This window comes from Schistocerca nitens, chromosome 3 (assembly GCF_023898315.1).
Source record: "Schistocerca nitens isolate TAMUIC-IGC-003100 chromosome 3, iqSchNite1.1, whole genome shotgun sequence".
In the NCBI taxonomy this organism is placed as follows: Eukaryota; Metazoa; Arthropoda; class Insecta; order Orthoptera; family Acrididae; genus Schistocerca; species Schistocerca nitens.
In genome coordinates this window covers 193,646,214-193,658,220 of record NC_064616.1, presented here as the reverse complement: position 1 = coordinate 193,658,220, position 12,007 = coordinate 193,646,214, and positions in this window count along the sequence as shown.

The window sequence follows — 12,007 nt, the reverse complement described above, 5'->3', positions numbered from 1 at the left end:
TATTAGCTGCATTGTGCTGCCACCTACTCCCTACTTCAGCGACCTCAGTAGTCATTAAGACATCGTGAGAGAGCAGAATGGGGCATTCAGCGGAACTCATGGACTTCGAACGTGGTCAGGTGATTGGGTGCCACTTGTGTCACACGTCTGTATGCGAGATTTCCACACTCCTAAACATCCCTAGGTCCACTGTCTCCGATGTGATGGTGAAGAGGAAAAGTGAACGGATACATTCAGCACAAAAGCATACAGGCCGACCTCATCTGTTGACTGACCGAGACTGCCGACTGTTGAAGAGGGTCGTAATGAGTAATATGCAGACATCTATCCAGACCATCACACAGAAATTCCAAACTAAATCAGGATCCACTGCAAGTACCGTGACAGTTAGGTGGGAGGTGAGAAAACTTGGATTTCATGGTCGAGCGGCTGCGCATAAGCCACATATCACGCTGGTAACTGCCAAACGACGCCTCGCTTGGTGTAAGGAGCGTAAACATTGGATGACTGAACAGTGGAAAAACGTTTATGCAGTGTCGAAACATGGTACACCATGTGGCGATCCGATGGGCGGTGTGGGTATGGGGAATGCCTGCTGAATATCATCTGCCAGCGTGTGTAGTGCCAAAAGTAAAATTCGGAGGCGGTGGTATTATGGGGGGTAGTGTTTTTCATGGAGGGGACTTGCACGTCTTGTTGTTGTGCCTGGCACTATCACAGCACAGGCCTTCATTGATGTTTAAAGCACCTTCTTGCTTCCCACTGTTGAAGAGAAATTCGTGGTGGGCGATTGCATTTTTCAATAAGATTGAGCACCTGTTCATAATGCATGGCCTGTGGTGGAGTGGTTACACAACAATAACATCCCTGTAATGGACTGGCCTGCCCAGAGTCCTGACCTGAATCCTATAGAACACCTTTGGAGTGTTTTAGAACACCGACTTCATGCCAGGCCTCACCGACTGACATCGATAACTCTCCTCAGTGCAGCACTCTGGGAAGAATAGGCTGCCATTCCCCACAAAACCTTTCAGCATCTGATTGAACGTATGCCTGCGAGAGTGGAAGCTGTCATCAAGGCAAAGGGTGGGACAATACCATACTGAATTCCAACATTACCGATAGGGGGCGCTACGAACTTGTAAATCATTTTCAGGCAGGTGTCGATGTGTTAGTTAAAAAATTTGGAGATGAAGGTAAGTATTTCAGGTTGCCTCCTCCTAACTCTGTTACATCAGTGCCATATTTAGGAAACAATTCATTGTGACGTTGTTGTAAAGTTGCGCAAGATTGAACAGTACCCATGCAAAACTTGATCTTGATACAGTAAGCAATGCTATTCAAGCAATTGACACTTAAGGAAACTGTCACTTATTGTAGATGGCATTCCTATAATTTTCGCCGGCCGAAGTGGCCGTGCGGTTAAAGGCGCTGCAGTCTGGAACCCCAAGTCCGCTACGGTCGCAGGTTCGAATCCTGCCTCGGGCATGGATGTTTGTGATGTCCTTAGGTTAGTTAGGTTTAACTAGTTCTAAGTTCTAGGGGACTAATGACCTCAGCAGTTGAGTCCCCTAGTGCTCAGAGCCATTTGAACCATTTGAACCTATAATTTTCAAATTTTGGTGACCATATGTCCAGATATTGTGACAGGACCGATTTCGTTTGCTCCTGTAGTTTTTCATAAGTGTTTGCATGATCAGTGTTTGTCTAAAATGCGTGTGATTTTTCATTAATATGTATGTGGTTTTTGTGGTCAAATAGTCGAGTTTCATACTTCATATGTTCGTCAGGGTTCTACCAGTTGTTCATGTTGAGGTGTCTATGCTGGAGTCTGCTATAGCTTTCTGTAATTGACTGCTCTCTTTCTTTTATGTATAACTGGTACTGAGTACCTACATGCATAGCAGTAGCTCATTAATGTTTATTTATCTCAATTTAACGAATTTGACAATTTTTGTTCATATTAAATGTGATGACTTGTTTGTCTCCCCAGTCTGCAATAGTTTTAGTAGATATGGTGGTGTGGTATCTTCTCTCTAGCTAAATCTATTTTGTATGTGTGATCTAGTGTTTGATTCCATATTTAATCACTTGCCTTATGAAACCATGTGTTGCTTTCGCTGCACTCGCATTATCATGCAATGATTCAATCTTATATTTGAAGTAAATGGAAGTACATTACCAATAATTGTATGATCATGACTAATCATACTATGAGTGCAGATTGTTGCCTTAGGTCGATTTTGGTTCCTTGAAAAAAGTTTATTAGTGCAATCTCACACAATTCCTAGGTTTTCTGCTTAGCAAACCATATCCTACCTCGATTCATTCAGATGTTATTAGTGTATAAAGTACTTGGTCTAAATTTAAACAGGAAATATTTTAGTTCTTCATTTTCTCTCGGCTTATTTGTTGATCGAACAGACAAAGGATGTACTGCCAGTTGATAGTGTCCAATGGACACAATATTTTGGCGATATAACATTTTGCCATCAGCAGGTGCACTGCTGAACTGACCATCTGCAGCCACACCACCAATGTATATCCCCTCCCACCATGAGCCATTCTCTACAAGGTCCGCACCTGAGGGCACGTATCTATGGGTGCAGAGGTGATTGTGTCAGCATATGTGACAGGCACTGCCCTGGAGGCCACCCCAGTTGCAGTAGCATGGGTGAAGTTACTCATTCCACTCTGCCCACCAGAACATAGTGTTTCCTGACTGTCTTCTTAATTAGACATGGTGCTGATTCCCAAGTCCAGCTGAGATTATCGCCATAGTCTCAGCTGATGAGATTTCACTGGTACATATTTCAATGGCTTCTCTGTGACACTGTCCCAGAATTTCCATGCCAAAATCTTGGTACTTTCATATTCCATAACACAAGTCTCAGACAACTAGTGCTCTGTAACCATCAATTGTTAGGATACATTAGTTGAGTGTGCTGATGGTGTTGTCTGCTTTGATCTATGATGGTGTGCACTGTTTGTCCAATGTATTTCTTGCCATTTAGGCATGGAATCTGAAATACCCCAGCATTCTGTAAACCTAGGCCTTCTTTGACACACCCCAATAATGCCCATGTTGTGAGGCAAAATACAATTCCTACTCGGTGCCTTTCCAGTACATGCCTGTTTTTTCCCAACAGTATGCTGATGTACAGTTAAAAGGCAGTGGTTACCCCTTTCTTTATGACTTCTGCCATCTCCACAGGTTATACAGTAGTGCAAGGCGGCAGAGTGCTTGTAATCTTCCATTCCCAAGTCCAGCTGAGATTATTGCCATAGTCCCAGTTGATGAGATTCTCCTGGTTCTGTACTCAAGAGAGTCTCACACTTACATGAAAACAATTTACTTAGCATACCACAGTCTGGATTCCTGAAGGGTTGCTAGACATTCACTCATTAAATAAGAAAAGTCTTAAATAATAAAATATCGCCATTTGCTATTTTTTTGTAATCTTTCCAAGGCGTTTGATTGTGTAGATCATGTTACTCCCTTAGAAAAACTCGAATTTTAAAGAATTGGTGGCTTTCTGCACAGTTGGTTTGAATCATACTTATAAAAAGAATGCAAAGGTTTGTGCTGAAGAATTCAGAGAATGTTAAAAGGTTAGAAGATTTTAGTGACTGGGCAGAAATCACAAAGAGACTCCCACAGGGTTCAATTTTGGGTCCACTCCTATTCTTTATATGTGTGTGAATGACCTTACACTTAACATTCAGCAAGCAGAATTGGCAGTTTTTGCAGATGATGCTAGTGTTATACATAATATACCCCATTAGAGAAAAATCAACAGAAGATATGATAAATGATATTTTCCAAAGGATTATAAAGTGGTTCTCAGAAAATGATCCCTCCCTAAATTTTGAAGAAAAAACATTATATTTAGTTCTGTACAACAAATACGAGTTGTATGAACAATTGATGTAGCACATGAGCAGTCAGTCAATAGGGTTCAGTGCTCCAAAATTATGGGTGTACATATTGATGAAAACTTGAATTTGAAGAAACATATTATTGAGCTCCTCAAACAAGAGACAACCTCCTGACATATTTTGTATATTTCCACTCAATAATATATTACAGAATAATTTCTGAGTGTAACTCACCACTTAAAGGAAAGTATTGATTGCCACAAAGCCAGCAGTAAGAACAATGTGGTCTTCAGTCACAGACATCATGTAGGTACCTCTTCAAGGAGCTGTCATAATACATACATTTGTTAATGAAATTTATCACAAATAATCCATCACAATTTGAGAAGAACACTGATGTCAGAAAAATCATCTTTACTATCCATCACTAAACATGTCAGTGAGAAACGAGTTTAATATGCTACTACATAAATTTTGGATCATTTTCCCATAACATAAAATGCCTAATTGTTAGCAAAGAGTAGCTTTCAGATCGAACTTAAAATCATTTCTCCTGCACAACTCCTTCTCTACCATTGATGAATTTCTACTTGAAAGCTAGTAGCCAGAAGAAACTTGTTTTTAAGTAGTAGCATGAGTAGTACTAAAAAATGTGTTCATTGATGTTAACATAAATCATGTATGTCTGTAAACTAACTTGTTTCACATCATTTCGATAACAGAATCATTCAAATCTTCTATAGATTATGTAACTAACGAACTAATTACTTAACTAATCGAGGTGTTCCAGTTCCCAGGTAAGAATCTATGCATTTGAGATTGTGTGCGTCCTGTATACTATCATTTTTAATACCCCATTCCTCTTCACAATGTGCGATTTGATGCCAGTTGTCTGTGAGCTAGTACAGGTCCTGAAACGCAATATGGCCAAGGGTGTCATCAGCTTTTCTCTTGACCATAACATCAAGGAATGGTAGTCTTCCCCCTGCTTCGATCTCTATAGTCAATTTGATGCTGGGATGAATGGAGTTTAAATGTCATTATTAAAAATATGGAATAGAATATGAAAAGTACCTGTTCCTATTAGGTGAGGCCAGAGAACAAACTTGTAGTCATATGTAACAGAAGAAACAAGTTGATTTCCTAATAGATGTGCATCTCTAGGCGAGAGTGGGCTGCCCTCTGTTTGTTAATAGTATTCTCCATTAAATAGAAAGTAACACTAGATGACAAATTTTAACTTTATGTATTTTTTACAAAGGTAAAAATGTTGATTCATATTGATTTGAGTGTGCTGAAGTTGAAAAGTAGCAGTTAAAAATCTGTATTATACAAGCATAGCAGCGCCCAGCACGCATTTGCTTACAACACATTTGACACAGTTTTGGAGTTAATTTGGTACTCTGATCACAAAGATGGCTCTAGGTTTTTAGATGCAAGGTGTTGAAGTTTAAAATTTTACTGAAATACTGATACACATATTTTTTCATATTCTATTCAGTATTTTTAATATTGACAAAAATATCTAACTTTATTTGTAAAATTTAAGGGGAGCCAAAGCAATGTATCACATCATTTTTGTCAGATAGGCTCCTTCTTTTTAAATGTTTGGTAGGTTATGTCACTGAAATATACGTCTAAGCTATTCACAAATCACGTGGAAAAAATAAGTCAAAGTACTTTAGACTAAGTACATGAATAGCTACAATCAATTTAATTCAGACAAAGAAACAGTATTAACAGCTATCTTCTTTATATCAAACGTTTTCTCTTTGCATGCCCCTTATGGGGAAGATGCAAGTCTTACTGCACAGTCCACTAGAAATATGCCAACGTTAAAGCAATGAATCTTTCTTTGTATCGATGTTCCCTTCCAGAGATTTGTTGGTGAAACCTATCACCATGTTCATCCCTAAATGCCACACAATTTTCAGGGAAAACATCGATATGAGAGTGAATTAAGTGTATTGTGAGATGTTGCATTTCAGTTTTCATAGGCACATACATGGTCATTTACAAGTTAAATTTAATTTAAAGCCCTCCTACTGCCCAAGAACAATGAAATAGCTTTATGAAAGCATTGCCACACATTTAGCTCATCAGGACTGGGAATACACCTGAATTTCTGATATCCATGTACCCTACATACTTGTGGACCAATGATATGAATACTCCCTGCATGACAGTCTTAGCACTCAGTCCAGAGACTTTTCCCCATGCAAGTATTCAAATGCTTATTCGTTGCTCTTATTAACTACTTTTGGAAATGACACATCAAGCTTCACCTGTAGTGATGGTAACAGGACTCAACTGGGATTTACAAATGGCTCCCATGAGACATTTTTCTTGCCAGGCAATACAGTTTTTCATTGTGGCCAGTCCTTCTGGTTGTAATGAACATAAACCCACAAGATGAGGACTAACAGACCTTGAACATGGAAGAGCAGTTAGAGCATGGGACATTCCATTTTGGAAATTATTAGGGAACTTAATATTCCAAGATCCACAGGTCAAGAGCGTGCTGATAATACCAAATTTCGGGCATTACCTCCCACCACAGACAAAGCAGTGGCTGACTGCCTTCACTTAACGATAGAGAGCAACAGCACTTGCGTAGAGTTGTCAGTGCTAAAAGACAAGCAACACTGCATGAAATAATAACCGAAATCAACATGGGGCATATGACGAATGCATCCCGTAGGACACTCTAGCAAAAAGTGGTGTTAATGGGCTATGGCAGCAGATGATTCGCATAAGTGCCTTTGCTAACAGCACGGCATTGCTTGCAGTGCCTCTCCTGTGCTGGTGACATATTGGTTGGACCATAGATGACTGAAAAACCATAGCTTGGTCAGATGAGTCACAATTTCAGTTGGTAAGAGCTCATGGTAGGGTTCGAGTGTAGCACAGAATCCACAGAGCCATGGATCCAAGTTGTCGACAAGGCACTGGTAGTGGTGGCTCCACAATGGTATGAACTGTGTTTGAATGGAATGGACAGGGTCCTCTGGTCCCACTGATCCCATCATTGACTGGAAATGGTTATTATTGGTTACTTGGAGACCATTTGCAGCCATTCATGGACTTCAGATTCCAAAACAACAATAGAGTTTTTATGGATGGCAACATGCCATGACATTCGCCCACAGTTGTTCACAATTAGTTTCAAGGACGTTATGGAAAATTTGAGCAAATGATATGGTCACCCAGATCGCCCAACGTGAACCCCATAGAACATTTACGGGACATTATTGAGAGGTCAGTTCAAGCACGAAATCCTACACCAGCAGCACTTTCGCAATTATGGATGGCTGTAGAGGCAGCATGGCTCAATATTTCTGCAGGAGACTTCCAACGACTTGTTGAGTCCATGCTGTGTCGTGTTGCTGCACTACATCGAGCAAACGAGGTCCGACACGATATTAAGACATATCCCATGACTTTTGTCACCTCATTATATGAGCCATTGATGCTTATTATTGTTGATGCTGTGTAAAATATCTGTCATCATGATTTAACTTTCCGTTTTAGGGCTGAATATGCCACTAGGATGGGAAGAAGTATGTTGCCATTATGTAATAGCACAACTATCAAACCAATTTTGGAACCATCTATGAAAAGCCTCCAATCGTCCTGTTTATATAAGTCATACTGAGTTCTTGCATCAATCTCTCAAAATCTGTTCAGAATATTATTACACTTGTTGTGCTGAAAAATCTTTCGAGTGGCTTTTGACACTGGTGAAAAGAACATTCTCGAGCTGTATTTTCCAGAAGATTCCTGTCCATTACACGTGGAGATAACAACAGTTCAGCCTTATGTTTCGGAAGGTCCAACTGTCTAATAAGATCTCTGAGTTTACTTTGCGTGATTTTGTTTATTTCACTAGATGATGTTGGTGTAAACATGGGTCGTTAGATGTGGAAGGATGGTATGTATCTGACTGGTCTTCCTCTTCACTGTCTCTGTAGAAATATATTGTTGTAACTACTGGAGGATTTGGAACACCCACTCCACCCACTGGTCGCATCACACTTGGTACATTAAGATACTGTATGACGCTCTTCTTTTTCTTGTTAAATCCTTTACTAAGCGGAGGCACCAAGCAGAAGCAGCAATCCTTTATATGGTTTGTAGATTCGCGCCAAATGGCCTGCACTGCAAAACGCATGGAAATTGTTTTCCTTTCATTCATGCTCTTATAGTTAATGAAAATGTTGTACACCAATCAGGAGGAGCCCACTTCTTCATTTGTCCCCTATACGTCATCCGAAATATGATGCTTGGGACAATGATTGTTTTCTTTGTCCAAACACTGCGTCTCCTCATGCGTAACAAAAATTGGTGGTGTTGTTAACACATCTGTGGGGCATAGCGGCAGTTTTGATTCTACACAGTAACACACAGAAAAGTCGCTATTCACAATGGAGCACTCTGGAAGGCAAGGAATCTCAGACTATTTTAGCTAGAAACAGAACACGCCTGTAATATCGCATACAGAAACTGTCTGTTCACCAGTTGATAGGCTTAACTCTCCTCAGAGCATGACAGGTTTCTCGACGAACTTCTTCATCTGTTTCCAGCAGTCGTCACACCAGCATCAATTCAACTGCGCTGCCAATGTCCACGAAGGCTGAGAACAGGGGTGGATGCAATGTTAAGTCTCCTCTCCAGAACTAAAATCGCATCGCCACTCATCGAATTTGTATATGGAGCACTTCACCAAAGAAGCCCTGAAGTCATTCAAATGAAATCCACTTTATTTTCCCATTATGAAGACGGTACATTCATCATTTGTTTTCATGGAAGGAACAAACTCCATGACTTCCTTGGGCATCGGAAATTAATTCATACCAACATCAAATCGAGTATGGAGACCGAAGCAGAAGGCAATAAAGGCATAAAGGCAATGAGTGAGAAAGGGCTCGTCATACAACACTGCCTCTGTAAAGATATTTCTAAAACAAACAGTGACTGCTACACTGTTGGTCTAAAGCAAAGCATAGGACTATAAATGAAACACATTTGAGTGTCAAATCCTTCAAAGAGTACCGCTGCAGAATCAGAACAAAAGGATCCACACAAAACCTGAAGAAAATCTGGCCATGTGTAAAAGCTGTAAGTGCTACCAAAGTTCTTACAGACCCTCACAGGTGACACAGAAACCGAAATTGAGGACATGAAACAATAGAATAAATGTTCCTCTGCAAAGAAAGAGCCCCAAGTGCTGACCCAGCTTAATTCTCACATCATTGCAAACATGAATGATATACATAAAAGTTTCAATAGCATTAGTTAATTAGTTCTTTATTTCAATGTTTCATTTATATGATTATTTGTAATGATGTGGAACTAGTAGTTTTACATTCATATTACATATTCACATGTAAATATGGCTAAATGCTGAGCATTTACAGGACACAGTCAATATCAGTGTGATACAAACAGTAATATTACTGATGACATTGCCAATAAAACGGAGTTACTAAACACAGTTTTCCGAAATTCCTTCAACAAAGATGACAAAGTAGATGTTACAACATGAACTTAGAAGTAGATATCCGCAGTGTAACGAAGCAACTCAAATAACTTAATAAAGGCAAGTCCCCCAGTACAGAATGTATACCAGTTAAGTTCCTTTCAGAGTGTGCTGATGTAACGGCTAAATACTCAGGAATCATACACAATTAGTCGCTCGATGAAAGATCCTTACCTAAAGATAGGAAAGTTGCGCAGGCCACATTAATAGCATAAAAAAAGGGAACAGGAATAATTTGATGAATTACAGACCCTAATCACTGATGCTGATGTGCAGTAGAATTACGGAACATACACTGCCTTCAAACATTATGAATTACCTAAAGAAACACATTGTCAGCACGGATTCAAAAAATATTGTCTTGTGAAATGCAACTAGCTCTTTATTCACGTGAGGTAATGATTGCTATCGACAGGGGATTTCTGTATGATTATATATTTCTAGATTTCCAGATGGCTTATGACACCGTTCCTCACAAGAGACTTCCCATCAAACTGCGTGCCTATGAAGTATCATCTCAGTTGTGTGACAGAACTAGTGACTTCCTGTCACAACGCTCACAGTTCATAGTAATCGACAGAAAGTTATCACATAAAACACAATTGATATCTGGTGTTCCTCAAGGAAGTATTATAGGCCTCTGCTGCTCGTAATCTATATAAGCGATTTAGGAGACACTCTGAGCAGCCCTCTTTGATTGTTTGCGCATGGTGCTGTCTATAACCAACAAGTAAAGCCATCAGAACATCAAAACCAATTGCAAATTGACTTAGACACAATATCTGTGTGGCACGAATAGAGGCAGTTGACTCTAAATAGGGAAAAGAGTGAGGTCATTCTCATGTGTACTAACAGAAATCCGTTAAATTTCGGTTACACAATAAATCACACAAATCTAAAGGCTGTCAATTCAACTAAATGCCTCGGAATTACGATTACAAACAACTAAAACTAGAAGCTGAAACAGGTCTACTAAAAGAGACAGCCTACACTAAGCATGTCCATCCTCAGCTACAGTATTGCTGTGTGTTATGGGTTTCTTACAAGATAGGATTGGTGGAGGACATTGGAAACGTCCAAAGAAGGGGCAGCTCGTTTTGTATTATCGCGAAATAGGGGAGAGAGTATCACAGATATTATAAGTGAGTTCAGGTGACAATTATTAAAACAGAGGCGTTTTTCACTGCGACGAGATCTTTTCACGAATTTTCCATCATCAACTTTCTCCCGTGAATGCGAAAATATTTTATTGAAGCCAAGCTACATAGGGAGCAATGATCATCATAATAAAATAAGAGTAATCAGAGCTCGTAGAGAATGATTAGCATTCAATTTTCCCAAGATCTATTCGAGAGTGGAGCGCTAGAGAAATAGTCTGAAGTTGGTTCGATGAACCCTCTGCCCGAAAGGTAAGTGGGAATTGTAGAATAGTCATGGAGATGTAGATGTAGATATATTTTGTTAATGCAGCTGTGAATTAGTAATTCATACACATCACCTTTACCAACCTATATAAATAGAAATTATTCTATGGAATAGGAGTAGTCTAGGAAAAACTTTTTCAGTCTGTTTTTAAAGTTGATTTTGCTGTGTGTCTGACATTTTATATCTGGGGGTAAGTAACAAAAAATTTGTTAGAAGTGCTGAGCACCCTTTTCAGCTAAAGACAACCATAATTGAAATAATGAATGTGCCTCGTCTCCTCCCTTCCAAACTTCACAGAAGCATACCAGCCCACACTCCGCTGCAGAGTGAAAATTTAATTCTAGAAACATCCCCCAGGCTGTGGCAAAGCCATGTCTCTGCAATATCCTTTCTTCCAGAAGTGCTAGTTCTGCAAGTTTCGCAGGAGAGCTTCTATGAAGTTTGGAAGATAGGAGACGAGATACTGGTGGAAGTAAAACTGTGAGGATGGGTCGTGAGTCGTGCTTGGATATCTCAGTTGGTGGAGCACTTGCCCGCAAAAGGCAACAATCCCGAGTTCGAGTCTCGGGCCAGCACACGGTTTTAATCTGCCAGGGCGTTTCATATCAGCACACACTCAGCTGCAGAGTGAAAATTTCATTCTGAAAATAATGAATTCCACTTTTTCTTCTTAAATCGCAATTATGTATATCACTGTCTCTGTTGCGCTGTAGTGATTTATTTATGGCAAACTTAATGTAACTGTAAATGTCGTGTGACCAGGGCCTCCCATCGGGTAGACCATTCGCCCAGTGCAAATTTTTCGATTTGACGCCACTTCGGCGATTTGCGCGTCGATGGGGATGAAATGAAGATGATTAGGACAACACAACACCCAGTCCCTGAGCGGAGAAAATCTCCAACCCAGCCCGGAATCGAACCCACGCAATTAGGATTGACATTCTGTCACACTGACCACTCAGTTACCAGGGGCGGACAACAAACTTAAAAAGGGTGTAGATGTGTTGTCAAGTAGTAATTAAAATACCTAAAAATTTTAAACAGATGTCTACAAGATGATCACGAGTGACCACAACATATTATTCTTGCAGGACATTTTTTAACAATAAATATTTTCTTTCTTCATGATGAGTTATAACCGAAAATTATTAATTCTATATTTCG